Source organism: Crocuta crocuta, unplaced genomic scaffold (assembly GCF_008692635.1).
Source record: "Crocuta crocuta isolate KB4526 unplaced genomic scaffold, BGI_CrCroc_1.0 scaffold244, whole genome shotgun sequence".
Taxonomy (NCBI): domain Eukaryota; kingdom Metazoa; phylum Chordata; class Mammalia; order Carnivora; family Hyaenidae; genus Crocuta; species Crocuta crocuta.
The window spans coordinates 322,072-338,852 of NW_027530191.1; the positions used below are offsets into that span (position 1 = coordinate 322,072).

General features: G+C 34.8%; 1 protein-coding gene across 3 annotated transcripts in view; it reads right to left on the reverse strand.

The window, feature by feature from the left end:
* The window catches only part of PHYHIPL (phytanoyl-CoA 2-hydroxylase interacting protein like), a 78,537-nt gene that overhangs the window by 44,031 nt on the left and 17,725 nt on the right, over window positions 1–16,781 (reverse strand). Inside the window, exon 1 of one of the 3 annotated variants that reach the window (XM_077765232.1) lies at window positions 53–139. The exons of the other annotated variants lie outside the window; for them this stretch is intronic. The gene's annotated coding sequence lies outside the window, so the exon portion shown is untranslated. Of the gene's footprint in view, window positions 1–52; window positions 140–16,781 lie in introns of those variants that run through there. 3 annotated transcript variants of the gene reach the window in all.

Here is a 16,781-nt window from a genome sequence, read left to right on the forward strand (position 1 = left end):
GCTTATGTTGCACATACGCATACATATGTTTGTCAATTTTTAATACACTTACTCTTATATACGTTTACAGACAGTGATCCTTTTTGCTTGTCTTCATAACCAAACTTCTCTGATCAACTGCCAAAATATGCTACCTCCATCTCTTCACCTCCTATTCACTCTACTACTCCAAAACAAGCCCTATTGTCATGTCACCAATAAACTCCATGGTAACTAATCCAATGGATACTTTTCAGTTCTCCCCTGACTTTATGTCTTATGAGCATTTAACATAGTTGATCATTTGCTGCTTCTTAAAACATACTCTTGGTTTTTCTCCTGTCTCACTAACTACTCCTTCATATTCTCCAGACTTCTGCCTAACTAAAAGATAGTGTTTCTCAGAGGTCAACACCAATGCTGTTCAATAAAACTTTCTGCAATGATGGAAATGTTTTTATATGTGCTGTTTTGTGCCACTAGCCACATAGACCACTGAGCACTTTAAATGTCGCTAATATGACTAAGGAATTATATTTTAAATTTTATGCAATTTTAATTAATTTAAACTTAAATAGCCATTTGATTCTAATGAGTACTATATTAGATAGCCTTGATTCAGAAAAGCCCTTTTTTTCTTCTCACTATAAGTGATCTTTTCATCTTTCATCATCTTTTTGCTGATAATTTCCAAGTATATTTAACACTCCCACTTTGATGTCTCACAGATATCTCAACTTTAAAATACTTTTTCCATACTTATGCATTTACTAAATGGTATCAATACCTACCCAGATGGTATATCTAGAAATTTTAAATGTTTACAACTAATACAGGTTAACAGATCTTTTTCCAATTCTTCAAAAATCCAATCTCCTTGCTCCCTGAAGACTGCCCCCTGTTTTATAACACTTTACCTCCAGTTATTTGAAAGATACTTTTCCTCATCCTACAGGTCTCAGGTTAAATAGTATCCCTAGAGAAGCCTTCTGTGACTACTACAGTAAGCTTGTCTCACTACTACTGATATTTTCCATAAGGTCTTTATTGATTTTCTGTGCAGCATTTCCATAATTTCTATTTGTTTATTTATATCTTTAATCTGCTTTTCCCACTAGACCAAAAGATCTATACAGGGGTCATGTCCATTTTGTCACCATTAGCTCCACAATGTCCAAAAAACTAAATATTAATTGAATACACATAAATGGTTAAGTCAAGAAATCAATCTATTCCTCAAATTCACAAATAGGACATTTTTTGTATGCTTCTAAAATACCAGTGGATGAATTACCAATTTTAATTATTAATCATCTAATTCCTAAAGCTTCATGATAAATTATCTGGGTCTTTGTTTTGTTTTGTTTTGTACTACTCAGATAATAAGCTTTTAGAAAGCAATGTAGAGTCAATAAAGTTTATAGCTTTATTTATACTTTAAAATGTGCACAGGGCCCTACCGTGTTTTGCTATCACACTGAATGGGTAAATCCTGCCAAATGCACCCCTCAAGTAGTATGTTCTTTTCAGGACAAACAGTAACAATAAGCAAGAATCTATCTCTCCAAATGATTTTTAATGATTTTATCATTCTGAAAACACAGAATATCCAATATTTAAAAAAAGGAAAGAAGTACTATAAAAAAAGTATACTACTTGTTACCCAGATACTTAATTTCCCTCCCCCAAAACAGCCATTATTATCAGTCTTTCTGTATATCCTTCTAGGATATTCAATGCACAAGGCCTTGTTATGTGCCCTTTTCAGATTTGAAATAAAAAATTTTTTTTCAAGGATCCCTAGTTGTTTTTCGTGGAAAATAGTTTTCAAAGACCATAATTTGAACACAAAGGACGATCGTTCCTATTGGAATGATTTTTGTTTCTAGGCCTTTTCATTTGACAGAGCTTAGGAAATACTTGTTTTACTTTTAAAGAGAAAAATCACCACATGTTCTCCTGATACTTCTAATTCAAATCCAGTACTGTAGAGTTTTAATTTATCCTCTTTTCTCTTATATTCATATTTCCTTTCTCCTATGCTTGGTTCTCAAGGGGATCCAAGGATGATAAAATTAGAATACTACCTATTTACTCATTTTTTAAAAAATCCTACAGTCCACATGTAACAGTCTCAGAATAACAATACTAACATGCCAACAATATAATTTCTATAAATGGTTTTAAGGTTTCTTTTTTTTTTTTTTTCAGTTCTTTTTTTCTGTATGCTATACATCACTGGGGAAATAAAGCCTAATTGCTGTGCTTTCAAGTTACTTGGAATATTTCCTCTCTGCTTATGCCACCAATTAAATACACTTTAGGTTCAATTTGATTCTAATTTAAATTTTAAGGGCTTTTTTTTTTTTTTACTGTAGTAAAATTTATCAGTCTTGTCATGATTTCTTGGTTTTCTGTCATCCCCTAAGGATCTTCTGCATTCCAAGGGTATGTATTTTTAAATATTCATTCACATTTTCTTCTTGTGCTTTTATGGTTTCATATAAACATTAAAACTTTGATCTGTATTGGAATTTATAGTAGTAGAGAGTGGGAATCCATTTTATTTCCAGATAGCTACCTAGTTTTCTCACACCACTTATTTAATGATCTATTTTTTTCCCCTCAGAGAGTATAAATACCACCACTTATTAAGAGTCCAAATTCAGGGTGCCTGGGTGGCTTAGTCGGTTAAGCGTCCAACTTTCGCTTAGGTCATGATCTCACGGTTCGTGGGTTCGAGCCCCGCGCTGGGCTCTGTGCTGACTGCCAGCTCAGAGCCTGGAGCCAATTTCAGTCTGTATCTCCCTCTCTCTCTGACCCTCCCCTGCTCACGCTCTCTGTCTCCTAGAAATTAAAAAAAAAAAAGAGAGTTCAAATTCATAACAGGAGTTTTCACTAGCTGAGAGCATCTACTGGCAATGGCACTAGGGTTAGTACCTAAACTAGGACTATTCATTCTTATGTCAGAACCTTAGCTGTGTCACATCCTTTGTTTTCTTTAATACTGATTTACATTTCAAATTTTTCCAATTTTGTTTTTAATCAAAGTAATCTTGACTATTTGCAGCCAAGAATCATAACTTCTATAACATGATTTTTCTCTTAGAATTCAATAGTAAGCGTGCCCCAAATCGCAGCTTTTGGCTCTTTGCACTACACTTAGCAGCTAAAACTCCTGTTCATAACTGATTTTTTAAATATTTATTTATTTTGAAGGGGGGAGGGGCAGAGAGAGTAGAAGAGAGAAAATCCCAAACAGTCTCCACACTCTCAGCGCAGAGTTCAGTATGGGGCTCGATATCACAAATCCTGGGATCATGACCTGAGCTGAAATCAAGAATCACATGCTTAATTAATTGAACCACCCAGGGGCCCCACCTGTCAATGACTGTAATTTACAGAATTTTCACTACCATCTCTAGTAACTGAATCCTAATATACCATGAGCTCATATCATCCCATTATTTTTACATTTTTCATTTCAGAAATTAAATATACCTACAGTTGGTTACCTTAACATTTAAAACTATCATTTAAATATTACTTTTCTAGAAATATCCCTAAGCTTTAACAGATAGCATGAGGTACTAATGGAAAAGCAAGCAGAAAGGTTAAAAAAGATAGAAGAAATGGCAGGAAATAAGGATGAATTAGGAGACAAAGGTCATATTATAGTTTGATGTTTTTATGGTAGAGAGTTAATATTTAACAATATAGAAACTAAACACCACTGAATAATTTTTAATTTATATGCCATGCCCAGATTTTTGTGTTAAAAGAATCACTTTAGCAGCACGGAAAAAAGTACGCCAATGACATAAGATTATTTTTTTGTTTCTAAACAAAGCCTTTTCATTCAAATAGATTTAGAGCCTTTACTATACATTCTGGATAGTTTTCTACAAATTATTAACCAAATGTTATACTTTGGAGCCATATACAAAAGTAGGGCTGCCAATTAATTTGTCAAATTTATGAGAATGAGTTTATAGAACTCATAATATGAATATAAGATTGTTTACCAACTGTTAACTTAAAGATGGCATAGACAATATGGTTTCTAATACAAAAGAATCACTAACTGAATTATAACATCATTTGTTTACTGTCTATCATGTACAATTTGATAAGCAGATAAAATATGCATTAAGAAAATCACTGCACCATTTGGAATGCATACAAGTTACCTATCATATAATCTGAAGTGTTAAACTGAGCATATGAGAGCTGATAAACTATAGGGCTAATAGCTACTTAGGGGTTATACTTCAATCATATTTTGGTTTTACTTGTATGAAAACAATAATATAAACCCCTTCTTTGAAAAAAGGAAATATAGAAATCAAAAATATAAGTTTTACTTTAGGAAAGGAAAAAGTTTTTATTAAAGACTACCTGTAAATAAAATCAGTTGACCCAAAAATATTTTGGTTTATTCAGATACTATGCTCTAAGGCAGCTACATTTATACTTAATGAACTAAATAAAAGATCTATTTGTGATATTCATAAAGAAAGGTATCTGTAGCTATGCCCTAATCTTTTTTTAATGTTTATTTATTTATTTTTGAGAGAGAGAGTGAGAGACAGCGCAGAGAAGTAGAGAGAGAGGAAGAAAGAGAATCCCGGGCAGGCTCTATGCCCTCAGTGCAGAGCCCATAGCAGGATTGATCTCACAAACTGTGACGACATGACCTGAGCCAAAATCAAAAGTCAAGAGTCAGAGACTGACCCACTGAGCCACCCAGGCACTCCTGCCCAATCTCTAAGAGATCTCTGTTGTGTTAGCCTATGGGTCACTGAAAAAAAAAAAGACTCTATTGCCGTACTATTTTACCAAAGAAGTCCGTCTTTACCTATGTGAAATGTTTAACTAATATGTTAATAAATCATGTCATTCTTTCCATGATTTTCAGAAGTCATAAAATATGGCTGGTATAGGAGATAACTAGCACTTATGGTTAATCGCTTAAAATGTAATAAATTGGCACAAACAGGTGTTTTCATCCTTTTCTGTCTCTTTAGATTCAGTTCTCCAAAAAAGACTAAAAAACTAAGTAAAACAAAAAATGAACCCAGAGCAGCTTTTAGTTACTTAGTAGCTTTTGTAATTTTCTGTCTCCTTTATGTAGTATATAAATTTATATAAGTATAAAAGTACTTTTGAAATGTTTTAAACCTAAACACAACATGGAGTTGTATTCACCAGGACTGGTTGATCCCCTGGATTCCCAGAACTAGCCAATCTTTACAGAGAATTTTCAAATAACTGCTGTGAAAACAGAAACTCCATTAGATTAAGGAAAAGCTATACTACTTATACTCAGTATACAGAGACCCAAAAATTAGACAGGCCATAGAAGAGTGATGCCTATCAGGGACATTCTAAATAGCAGGGAGAGATAATCTAAACAAACTATCAAAGAAATCTGTCAGTCTATAAACAGCTGAAATCCCATTCAATAGATAAAGTATGACACAGGGTAAGGAGGAAGTAATTTAATAGTAGACAACGGGAAGCCGTACAGGTGATCAGGCTGGGCAGAGGCGGAAGAGGCCTAACAGAAGGTTGTAGAATTCCACCTTTAAGAAATCATGAAAGGCAAAATCCTAGTATTCAAAATAGCAACTTAGGCTAGAAGGAACTAGGATAATTGGCAAGAAAACAAGTCATCGAATAATTTATAGATGAAAACACAGGGATTCAACTGTTAGAAACAGATATAAGGGACTTGATTAAAGAGATAAAAGCAAAAGCTCAATTACTAGAATCGATGTACTAAGAGAAAGTAATGCCAAGAATATGTTGATCCTAAGGTCATAAAATCCTGACCCTTAGTTCCTTACAGTACCTGTTCTTAACTACAAATCGTTACCAGTTACTGGAGAAGGACTAAACATAAATGTGGTATTAAGGAACTTAAATAATGAAATCCAGATGAATCATTAGACTAAGGTTTATACTTAATCCTTCAAGCCCTATTCTTGTTGTCACTCCAAAATTCAAGCTTTAAGTATGACTGCTCCCTCTGCCTGAAAAAAATTAGCTGACGTAGATTTATGGGTACAGGTTAAACTGCAAATCTCTAACATATGGGGAACTGAGATGTTGTACCATTCTTTCTGCAGGGGATTTGGCAATAAATGCATGAAGAACATTCAGATTATGCTCTCCATGGTGAGCTGACAAAGTAGGTGACTATAAAAACTTTAAAAAATAAAATGAAAAAAATACTAATAATGTGAACAATTGATAAATATCATGGTTGATGAGAGGCGAGTAATATTATAATTAGAAAAAAATCGGGGAAAATTCTTCTGTAGAAAATAGATGGAGGGGTGCCTAGGTGGCTCAGTCGGTTAAGAGTCTGACTTCTGCTCAGGTCATGATCTCACAGTTCATGGGTTCCAGCCCTGCGTCAGGCTCTGTGCTGACAGCTAGCTCAGAGCCTGAAGCCTGTTTCAGATTCTGTATCTCCCTCTTTCTCTGACTCTCCCCGGCTCATGCTGTCTCTCTCTCTCTCTCAGAAAAAAAAAAAATTGTAATTAAAAAAAAAATAGATTGATCAACTACTTCTCTTTCAGTCCCATGGCTAACACTCCATAATCTCACATTCATGAAAGGTACCCACCTAGAATGTCACAGCCCAAAATAGAGCTGCTCTATTAAGATGATGTGAACCAGGGGCACCTGGGTGGCCTAGTCGGTTAGGCGTCCGACTTTCGCTTAGGTCATGATCTCGCGGTTCGTCGGTTCGAGCCCCGCGTCGAGCTCTGTGCTGACTGCCAGCTCAGAGCCTGGAGCCTGTTTCAGTCTGTGACTCCCTCTCTCTCTGACCCTCCCCTGCTCACGCTGTCTCTCCCTCTCTCTGTCCTAGAAATAAATAAAACATTAAAAAAAAAATTAAAAAAAAAAAAAAGATGATGTGAACCAAATGTCCACAAAGAATTGGGATATTTTCTTATAGTCTAACTTTAAGTATATTGATTTTAGGGGCGCCTGGGTGGCTTAGTGGGTTAAGCGTCTGACTTTCTCTTAGGTCATGATCTCGCGGTTCGTGGGTTTGAGCCCCGCGTCCGGCTCTGTGCTGACTGCCAGCTCGGAGCCTGGAGCCTGTTTCAGTCTGTGACTCCCTCTCTCTCTGACCCTCCTCTGCTCACGCTGTCTCTCTCTCTCTCCTAGAAAGAAATAAAAAAAATTTAAAAAAATTTTTAAAAAAAAGTGTACTGATTTTAATGTTCTTTTAATAACCTTATGAGATTCCTTTCTACTGACCCTATCTGAGTTCCTGGGCCTAAAAAATATCTGTTGAATAAATAATAAATGTATTAATGAAAAATATACAAGTATGTAAACATAAGTATATAACTAAAGCATACTGGAGATGGTACTCCCTACTAAGGTTGGTGACATTTAATAATTTTAAGAAAAGAAATCTCAAATTAAAAGTCAATTAAAAAGTCATACTGACAATACACACTCAAAAGAGAAAAAGAAAATCTGACTAAAGTGAGAATCTGGTCCTTGAGTTCTCCTAGCTGACACAGGAATGGAACCAAATTAAATTTGCACTAATCCAAGGACTTTGAAATTAATAACACTCCTCCTCCTCCTCTCTCTTTTTTAGTAAAAGGTGAAAGATTTATACAATCTGAAGAGAAACCAGAGTATTTTCTCTTTTTTTTTTTAAATAAATGAATCTCATTTGGCAGGAAAAATTCAAAGCATCCATAAAAACAGGGATCTAGTAAAAGTCATCACACCTAAATTCACAATATAATAAAATATGACTTTTAACACTGTCACCAGTTAAATTATTTAGAATGGTTATGAACTCTCCCACAGTAACATCCAATTTTAATGGCAACATAGTCATCAATTTTCATAACATTTTAATGTTAATTTAGAGTCTAGTTTCCTAGCAAGCTAGAACATTTTAAATTTAGTATTTGTATATCCTGAGAGCATATTTTATGACTTGTTTTACTTCCTGATAGCTCTTATTAGTTTTTCAGAAGCTTGGCTTATTGGCATAAACCTTTTGTACATTCTATAAACCCTGTATATTCCAAACACAAATGACTTTTTATGGGATTTTATCTTGATACAGATTTCTATAACAGCAATGAAACCATTAGGCCTGTTTTGTTCTCTTTCTAGTCAATAGAAAGGAACTGTTAACCAAGCTAACTTAGCTACTATATATGTAGCTAACTAAGCAATTGACCATGATCTATGATCTATTTAGTAAACTCTACATTCTGTAAAACTTGAAATATGTGTACTGCACTTTATGTTAATATGATCTTTACTTTGCAAATTACATTTATTTATTATACATGTCTGAATTATACATATTACTGATTTTATGTTGTAAGATGATATATCCATTAAGAGGAGCACTGGCATTATTACACAAAGCTAGTACAATTCCTGACTCTGATTTACTAGCTATATAGCATTAGAGCAATTATTTAACTTCAGTGATCCTTGATCTTCACATCTGAAAAATGGGAAGTTTGGATAACTGTTAATGCATTCTCTAACTCTAAAATTCTGTTTCCTTAATTCTGGTGATAAAATGTAACGCTATGTAAGCAGTAAGAACACCAAAGTGGTATAAAAGTAAGGGAGTATTCAGAACAAGGAAACACACAACACACACCCCTGAACTACCCAAGTCATTAAGCAAAAGTTATTTTGGTTTTAATTATCGGAACAACAGTTGCTTAAATTCTCAAATTCTTGTTAACCACTTGTGTGAAGATGATATTATTCACATTCCTTAAATCCTTCTTGGCTAACCAGTGATAAGGTTAACATGGGATTATTTTTAAACTGGCCCTTCAAGATCTGGCATATTTTTCTCTCTGACCTAATCTCTACTAACTCCAATTCTTACTCTCAGCGGTCACTATTAAGCCTACTAAGCCTCTGTTGATTCCTTATACTTGAACTATTACTGCCTATCTCATCTCTCTTCCCCTGCCTACCACTATCTCCAGGGATTTTTGCCTTTTTATTTTGCTTTCCTAATTTCTACTCATCCTTCAAGTTATTACACTTTACTCCCCCGACTCTTCCCATACCCCCTCAAGTCAGGAGACATTCCTACATATTTTTGTTAGATGAATAAAAAATAAATGACAAACCTTGAAAATAAATATTCAAATAAGGTTTCAAATATATTTATAACTTCAAAAATATCAAGGCCCAGATTTATTTTCAATATTTTCAATTTATAACTTTGATACATCATTAATAAATTTTTCAATTTAGTTTCACATTTCATTACTGAATGACTGAAACTGGAATGAAGAAAGGTTTGTGACATTCTGATTCCTTAAAATCATATTATAGCCAAACAGGGCCTGGCATCTATCAAAATGAGAAGGCAGATATCATATAGATCCAATTCGTCAAATGCAACTCTGACTTTGGATAAAATAAAAGAAATAAATATTTAAATGTGCACAAAAGAATTCTGGAAATAGAATAAAAATTAAAAGAAGGGTTAACTGTGTTTTAAGCACAATTTAATTTTTTTAAATGTTTATTTTTGAATGAGAGAAAGACAGAGCATGAGCAGGGGAAGGGCAGAGAGAGAGAGAGATACAAAATCTGAAGCCGGCTGCAGGCTCTGAGCTGTCAGCACAGAGCCTGATGGAGGTCTTGAACCATGAGATCATGACCTGAGCCAAAGTAGGTCTCTTAACCCACTGAGCCACCCAGGCGTCCCACGCATAACTTAAAGGAAAGTAGGCCCTTGAATTGTTGGAGGATTCAGTATATATAATCCTACAGAAGTAGGAAGTATAAACAAAAGACAAATCAATCTGATAGCATAGCCATAATTTAAAAAGACATGGGAAATGTGAAAGAGAAGAGTGAAAGTAAGGAATGCTGGCCCTGGCAGTGTGGTACAACAACCTGTCCATGGTAAAGCAGTTCACTTCATAGCTGGTAAGATTTTGAAAGGAAAACATATAGAATGTAGAAAAAAAAGTACAGTTGACTAGTCAGTCAGGTAACTTTGGTGAATAGGGTGACATATCAAAACCAAATGACTCAAAAAGAGGAAAGGTTACAATAATCTTCGTGAAAGTCCACAAATATATTGCACTTGAATTAGGGTTCCTCAGCAGGGTAAACAGATACTGAAAATCTATTGTCAAAAAGATTATTTTTGGATCAAGAATATCATTGCAAGAAAGTTAGAGGCTAGTGATATAGATTCTCAAAGTATTCTGTTATAAAGTTATGACACAAAATCAGATGAGGCCACTGAAGAGAAAGAATTCAAGGGATATTTTCTTAAGATTTTATATATGGAATGCCTCTAAAGGTCAATGCCTGGGGAGTTGTTACGATAATGATAATATCTTTTGGAAAACAGAAAGACTATTATTGGTGGTAGTGGACATCAAGATGTTTCTAAATTTGAAGCATTGTTTTAATTCTGTGACAAGCACCTAACCTGAGATTTCAAATACATGAGATTTTTTTTTTTAATCCAGGGAATTCATCTAAATTGTTTCATACAGAATCATGTTTAGAAAATACATTTAAACTTCCAGTTCAAGGCGGCAACATAGAAGGGTCCAAAGCTTACTTCCTCCTACAGATACATCAAATCTGCAGTTAAATATGGAACAAACTGCCCGGGGAAAAAATAAAAATAAAAACCTGTCTAAGCAACTCCTATGCATTAGGCAAAGGAGAAGAAGGCCCACATCAAAGCAAGTAGGAGAGGGTAGAAAGCAATCTCACAATAAACCTCATTCCCCAGAGTTGCAACCCACAATTGAGAGAAAACTTAAAATTTAGAGCTTTGAAAAACAATGGGGCTCAGATCCACAAGATCCACAGGCTGTAACAATTTGATAATGACTCTTAAAGGGCTCACACACCCAGACTCACCCACTAAAGGCTCAGCACAAAAATAGGCAGGCATCCAGACTTGAGGCGAATGAGGCTTAGTTGCTTTTAAAGTGTTAGCTTGGGGCAAAAATCTAATTTAAGCCTGAGGCAAAAATCAAGGGTACTCAGGGCTCACAGTCACCATTTTCACATTTTCCCTCTGCCTTGCTCTAGCTAGTGGGTGCAATCTTTTTCTTTTTTCAATGGTAGGCTTTTTTTTTTTTTTTTGGCTTTTTCCCTCATTTCTTACAGGTGCCATCTTTATGCTCTTCCTTATGTCTCATTCCAGCCAGTAGTCTTCATGTACTAGCTGGTGAGCACCATCTTTTTTCTTTTCCTTTTTCCTGGCAGGTGCCATCTATAGACTCTCCCTGTGTCTCATACCAGTTGATAGGTGCCATCTTTGTATTCTCCCTCTGCCCACCTCCAGAGTGTCAGTATAGTAATAGTAATATATATAGTAATATAGTATAGTAATAGGGGAGCTATTACATGCACCTGGCTTTTATAGCTGCTGCCCTGAGGACACTGCTTGATTGCTTGGCTCTGGAGGCCAAGCAGGGCTACAATTCTGGGTCCCCATGGGGCTGTTAACAAATAAATAGTTCTTGGCAGACTACCCCCATAGCACCGCACAGATAGTAAACTAAAACATAACCCCAGTCTTTCTGTGAAAGAAGCCTATTTGTTTCTCCAGGAGCTTTGGCCTGAGAGGCAGGGTTCTGATTTGGTATACATCTAGGAGCCTATGGAGGTGTTTTCAGGGAATAGAGGCTGATAGATATATTTGTGCCTTCCTGCTGCCTTACTACAGCTCACCAGTATCTCCCTCCAGGTAAGCTTAATATACCCTGTTTGGCACCAAAAGACAGGTGGTCTGTTTGTGGCTGCCACGAGGGGAAACCTATATATTGCCTGGTTCTGCTGGCCTTTAGGTTCCACAGGACTGTAACCAAAAGACAAAGAATTTATAAGTGGCTACCACCCACAGCAAGAGTCAACAGAGACATTAGCTCAGTCTTTCAGTGAAAGTGGCCAATTAACTTACCATCATAAATGCAGCTGGAGGGGTGGGTTTCTAATTAAACACACACCTAAGAGCTGATATTAATCTTTCCAGTGACCTAGAGGGCAGGAGCTATCTCTGCACTCTTCCCTGGTTGCACTCCAGCAGACTGCCAGTATCTCCCAGAGGAAAACTTTTCTCCCAGAGGAAAACTTCTACATGCATTTGGTACCACGGTTTCTACATCGGGTACCTGGTGTGTGCAGTTGCCACCCAGAGGATGTCTCTTACTTGCCTGCCTTTGCCAGGAGAAGCTTGTGTTCTTGTGTTCCATAGGATTGTAACAATCAGAAACAGTTCTTGGCAAGCTACCACCCCCAGGGCAGCCTAAAACACACCCTTCTTTCTATTAAAGAGGCCATAGAGCTTTGGCCTGAGGGGCAAGTCTTCAGGTTCAGTACATAGCAGAGACTTATGAAGGTGTTTTCAGTGAACACAGGCCAGTGGATGCCATCTATGCACTCTCACTCTGCCTTGCTACACCGCACCAGTATTTCCCAGGAAATACATTAAACATTCATCTGAAGCCCTAATTTCTGCAACTGCCATTAAGGGTACATATCCAGATTATCTTTCTAGCTCTGGAAGCCAGTGGGGTTTAAGCTTATGGTCCCACAGAACTGTATGTATCTGTGTACTTTAAAAGCTGTTGCATGAGGGTATAGCTTCCAATCATTCTTAACCTAAGTGCTGACTAAGATGCTCCCCTTTGGGACGCTGACAGGTCTTGGCAGATTCTCAGCGTCTGGGAAGCATTAAAAATAAAAGGCTGTTTGGACAATCACAAAGTTTTGAGAGAAACCAAGAGCTAGGTCAGGGTTGAACAAAAAAGATTAATCTTCTATCGGAAGCCATTCTAACAAGACTGGAAGATGTGGCTGTTTCATCTATGTCTAGAAACCAACACAGAGAGTCGAGCAAAATGAAGAAACAGAGGAATATGCTCCAAATGGGAGAATTATATGAAATTTCAAGGAAAAAAAAGTTAATGAAATGGAGATATGTAATTTACCTGATAAATTTCAAAACAGTGGTCATAAGGATATTCATAGAACTCAGGAGAAGGATGGATGAACACAGTTAGAACTTCAACAAAGATAAGGAAATATATGAAAGTACAAAATATAGAAAACACAGAGCTGAAAAGTACATTTCGGGGGATGGTTCAACCGCAGAATAAAGTAGAAGAAAGGATCAGTGAACTTGAGGACAGGGCAGTGGAAATCACCCAAACACAAAAGCGAAATGAAAAAGAGGGAAAACAAAGTGAAGATAACTAAAGGATTTATGGCCAACATCAAATGGTCTAGCATTCATATGATNTATTTGAAGAAATAATGGCTGAAAACTTCTCTAACTTAAGAAAGGAAACAAAGAGGTGCCTGAGTAGCTCAGTTGGATGAGCATCCAATTCTTGGTTTCTGCTCAAATCATGATCTCAAGGTTGTGGGATCCAGCCCTGTGTCAGGCTCTTCCCTTTGCTTGGACCCTGAATAAGATTTTTGTCTCTCTCTCCCTTTGCCCCCTCCCCTAGTTTGCTCTCTCTCTCCAATTAAAAAAAGAAAAAAAAAAAAGGAAACAGAACTCCAGATACAGGAATCCCAGAGAATTCCAAATAACAGGTACACAAAAAGACCCAAATCAAAATACATTATAGTTAAAATGTCAAAAGTTAAAAAAAAAAATGAGAGAATCTTAAAAGAAATCAAGAGAAAAACAGCTTGTTTTCACAAAGAGCACTCCCATTAGACAATATGCTGGTTTTTCAACAGAAACTGTGCAAGCCAGAATGAAGTGGAATGATTTATTCAAAGTCCTGAAAAAAAAAACAACAAAAAACAAAACTTCTAACCAAGTATACTCTATTCATCAAGTTATCATTCAAAATTGGACAGATAAAGACTTTTCTAAACAAAAGCTGAAGGAATTCATGTCAGGAAACTGGCTTTCAAGATATACTATGGGGATATTTTCAAGCTGAAATGAAAGGTCACTAGTTAGTAACAAGAAAACATATGAAAGTATAAATCTCACTAGTAAAGGTAATTAAATATATAGTATAGATAGTGGATTCATCAATTATAAAACTAGCATGAAAATTAAAAGACAAAAGCAATAAAAGTAGCAACTACAGTAATTAATTAAGGAACACACAAGATAAAATGATGTAAACCATGACATCAAAAACATAAAATATAAGAGGGAAAGTTAAAATGTGAAGCTTAAGAATGTGTTCAAACATACATTGGTATCAAAATGTATGGTTACACATTTAAGTTGTTATATGTAAGAGTCAGGGTAGCTATATAGCAAAAACCTACACTAGATACATACAAGATACAGAGAAAGGAATCTAAGCATACCACTAAAGAAAATCATAAAACCATAAAGAAAGAGAGCAAGAAAAAAAAGTAACAGAAACGAGCTACAATACATGCAGAAAACAGCAAAGTAAGTACATACCTATCAATAATTACTTTAAATGTAAATGGAATAAATTTTCCTATCAAAAGTCATGGAGTAGCTGAATGTATAAAAGAAACAAGACTCATCTATATGTAGTCTACAAGAGAATCACTTCAGATGTAAGGACACCAACATACTGAAAGTGAAAGGATATAAAAAGATATTCCACACAAATGGAAACCAAAAGTATCCTTGGATCAGACAAAATAGACTTCAAAATCTAGACTGTAATAATAGACAAAGGCATTACATAAAGATAGAGGTCAGTCCAATAAGGGTATATAACATTTGTATTTACAAATGCACCCAACATAGAAGCATCTAAACATATAAAGCAAATATCAATAGACAGCAATACAAAAATAGTAGGGAAATTTAATACCCTACTTACATCAATAGATAGATAATCCAGACAGAAAATCAGTAAGGAAAACATTGGGCTGAAATGAATATTAGACCAGGTGGACTTAACAGACGTATACAAAACTGTCCATCCCAAAATAACAAAATATACATTCTTCTTAAGTGCACATGGAATATTCTCCAGTATAGCTCATATGTTAGGCCACAAAAAAAGTCTTAATAAATATAAGAGGACTGAAATCATATCAAGTATCTTTTCTGACCACAATGATATGAGAATAGAAATCAATTACAAAAAAAACACAAAACAGAGAATTCGCAAATATATGGAGATTAAACAACTAGCTACTGAACTTCCAATGAAACAAAGAGGAAATAAAAAAGAAATTAAAAAAATACTCTGAGGCAAATGAAAATAGAAATACAACATAGCCAAAATTTATGGAATGTAGCAAAAGCAGTTCTAAGAGAGAAATTCATAGTGATAATGTCTATATTAATAAATAACAATTCCAAATAAATAACCTAACTTTACACTTCAAAAAACTGAAAAAAAGAACAAATGAAGACCAAAATTAGTAGCAGGAAGTAAAGATTAAAGCAGGGGAATAAATAAAATACACACTTAAAGAAAGGATCAATGAAACTTGTTCACTGATAAGATGAACAAAATTGATAAACCTTTAACTAGACTCACCAGGGGAAAAAAAGAGGACACTAATAAGCAAAATTTGAAATGAAAAAGGAGATGTTATAACTGATACAACAAAAAAATAAAGGATCCTAAGAGATTATGAAAAATTATATGCCAACAAATTGGACATTCTAGAAGAAATGGATAAATTCCTAGAAACATGTAACTTACCAAGACTATATATCATGAGAAATAGAAAATCTGAACAGAGTGATTATTAGTAAGGAGATTGAATCAGTTATCAAAAACTACCCAACAAACAAAACTCCAGGACCAGAAGCTTCAGTGATAAATTCTACAAAACATTCAAAGAAGAATTAATACCAATCCTTCTTAAATTCTTCGTAAAAAATGGGAGAGAAGACTTTCAGGTTCATTTTAGAATGCCCGTATTACCCTGATACTAGAACCAACCAAGTAAGCCACAAACAAAACTGCAGGCCAATATCCCTAATGAACATAGATGCAAAACTCCTCAAGAGAATGTTACCACAAGTAATTCAACAATACATTAAAATAATCATATGTTGTAATTAAGTGGGATTTATTCTAAGCATATAAGGATAGTTTAACATCCACAAATCAATTAACACAGTATACCCTATTTATAAAACAAATGATAAAAATCATATGATCATTTCAAAGATGCATAAGAACTGTTTCACAAAATTTGACATTCATTAATGATAAAATGTGCAACTAAGTGGGAATACAGGGAATTTTTCTCAACATAATAAAGGCCATCTATGACAAACCCACAGCTAATATCATACTCAACAGGGAAAAGATAAAAGCTTTTCCTCTAAAATTGGGAACAAAAAGAAGATGTCTACTCTCACCATTTTTATTCAAAATAATATTGGAAGGCCTATCAAGAACAATTAGTCAAGAAAAATTTTTAAAAAGCACCTAAATTGGAACGGAAGAAGTATAACTATCACTATTATCAGACGGAGTGACACAGAAAATGCTAGACTCCATTAAAAAAAAAAACTGTTAGAACTAAATTCAGTAAACTTGCAGGTTGTAAAATCAGTATATGGAAATCTATTGTATTTTTATACACTAATAAGAAACAGCAGAAAGAGAAAAGAAGAAAACAACTAAGATACAATTGTATTAAATAAGAATAAAATACCTATATATAAACTTAATCAAGGTGAAATATGCTGAATTTTATAAAAGAGTAATCAAAGAAATTGAAGACACAAATAAATGGAAAAATTTTCTATGTGCATAGACTAAAAGACAAAATTGTTAAAATGTTCGTATTCCCCAAAGCAATCTGTA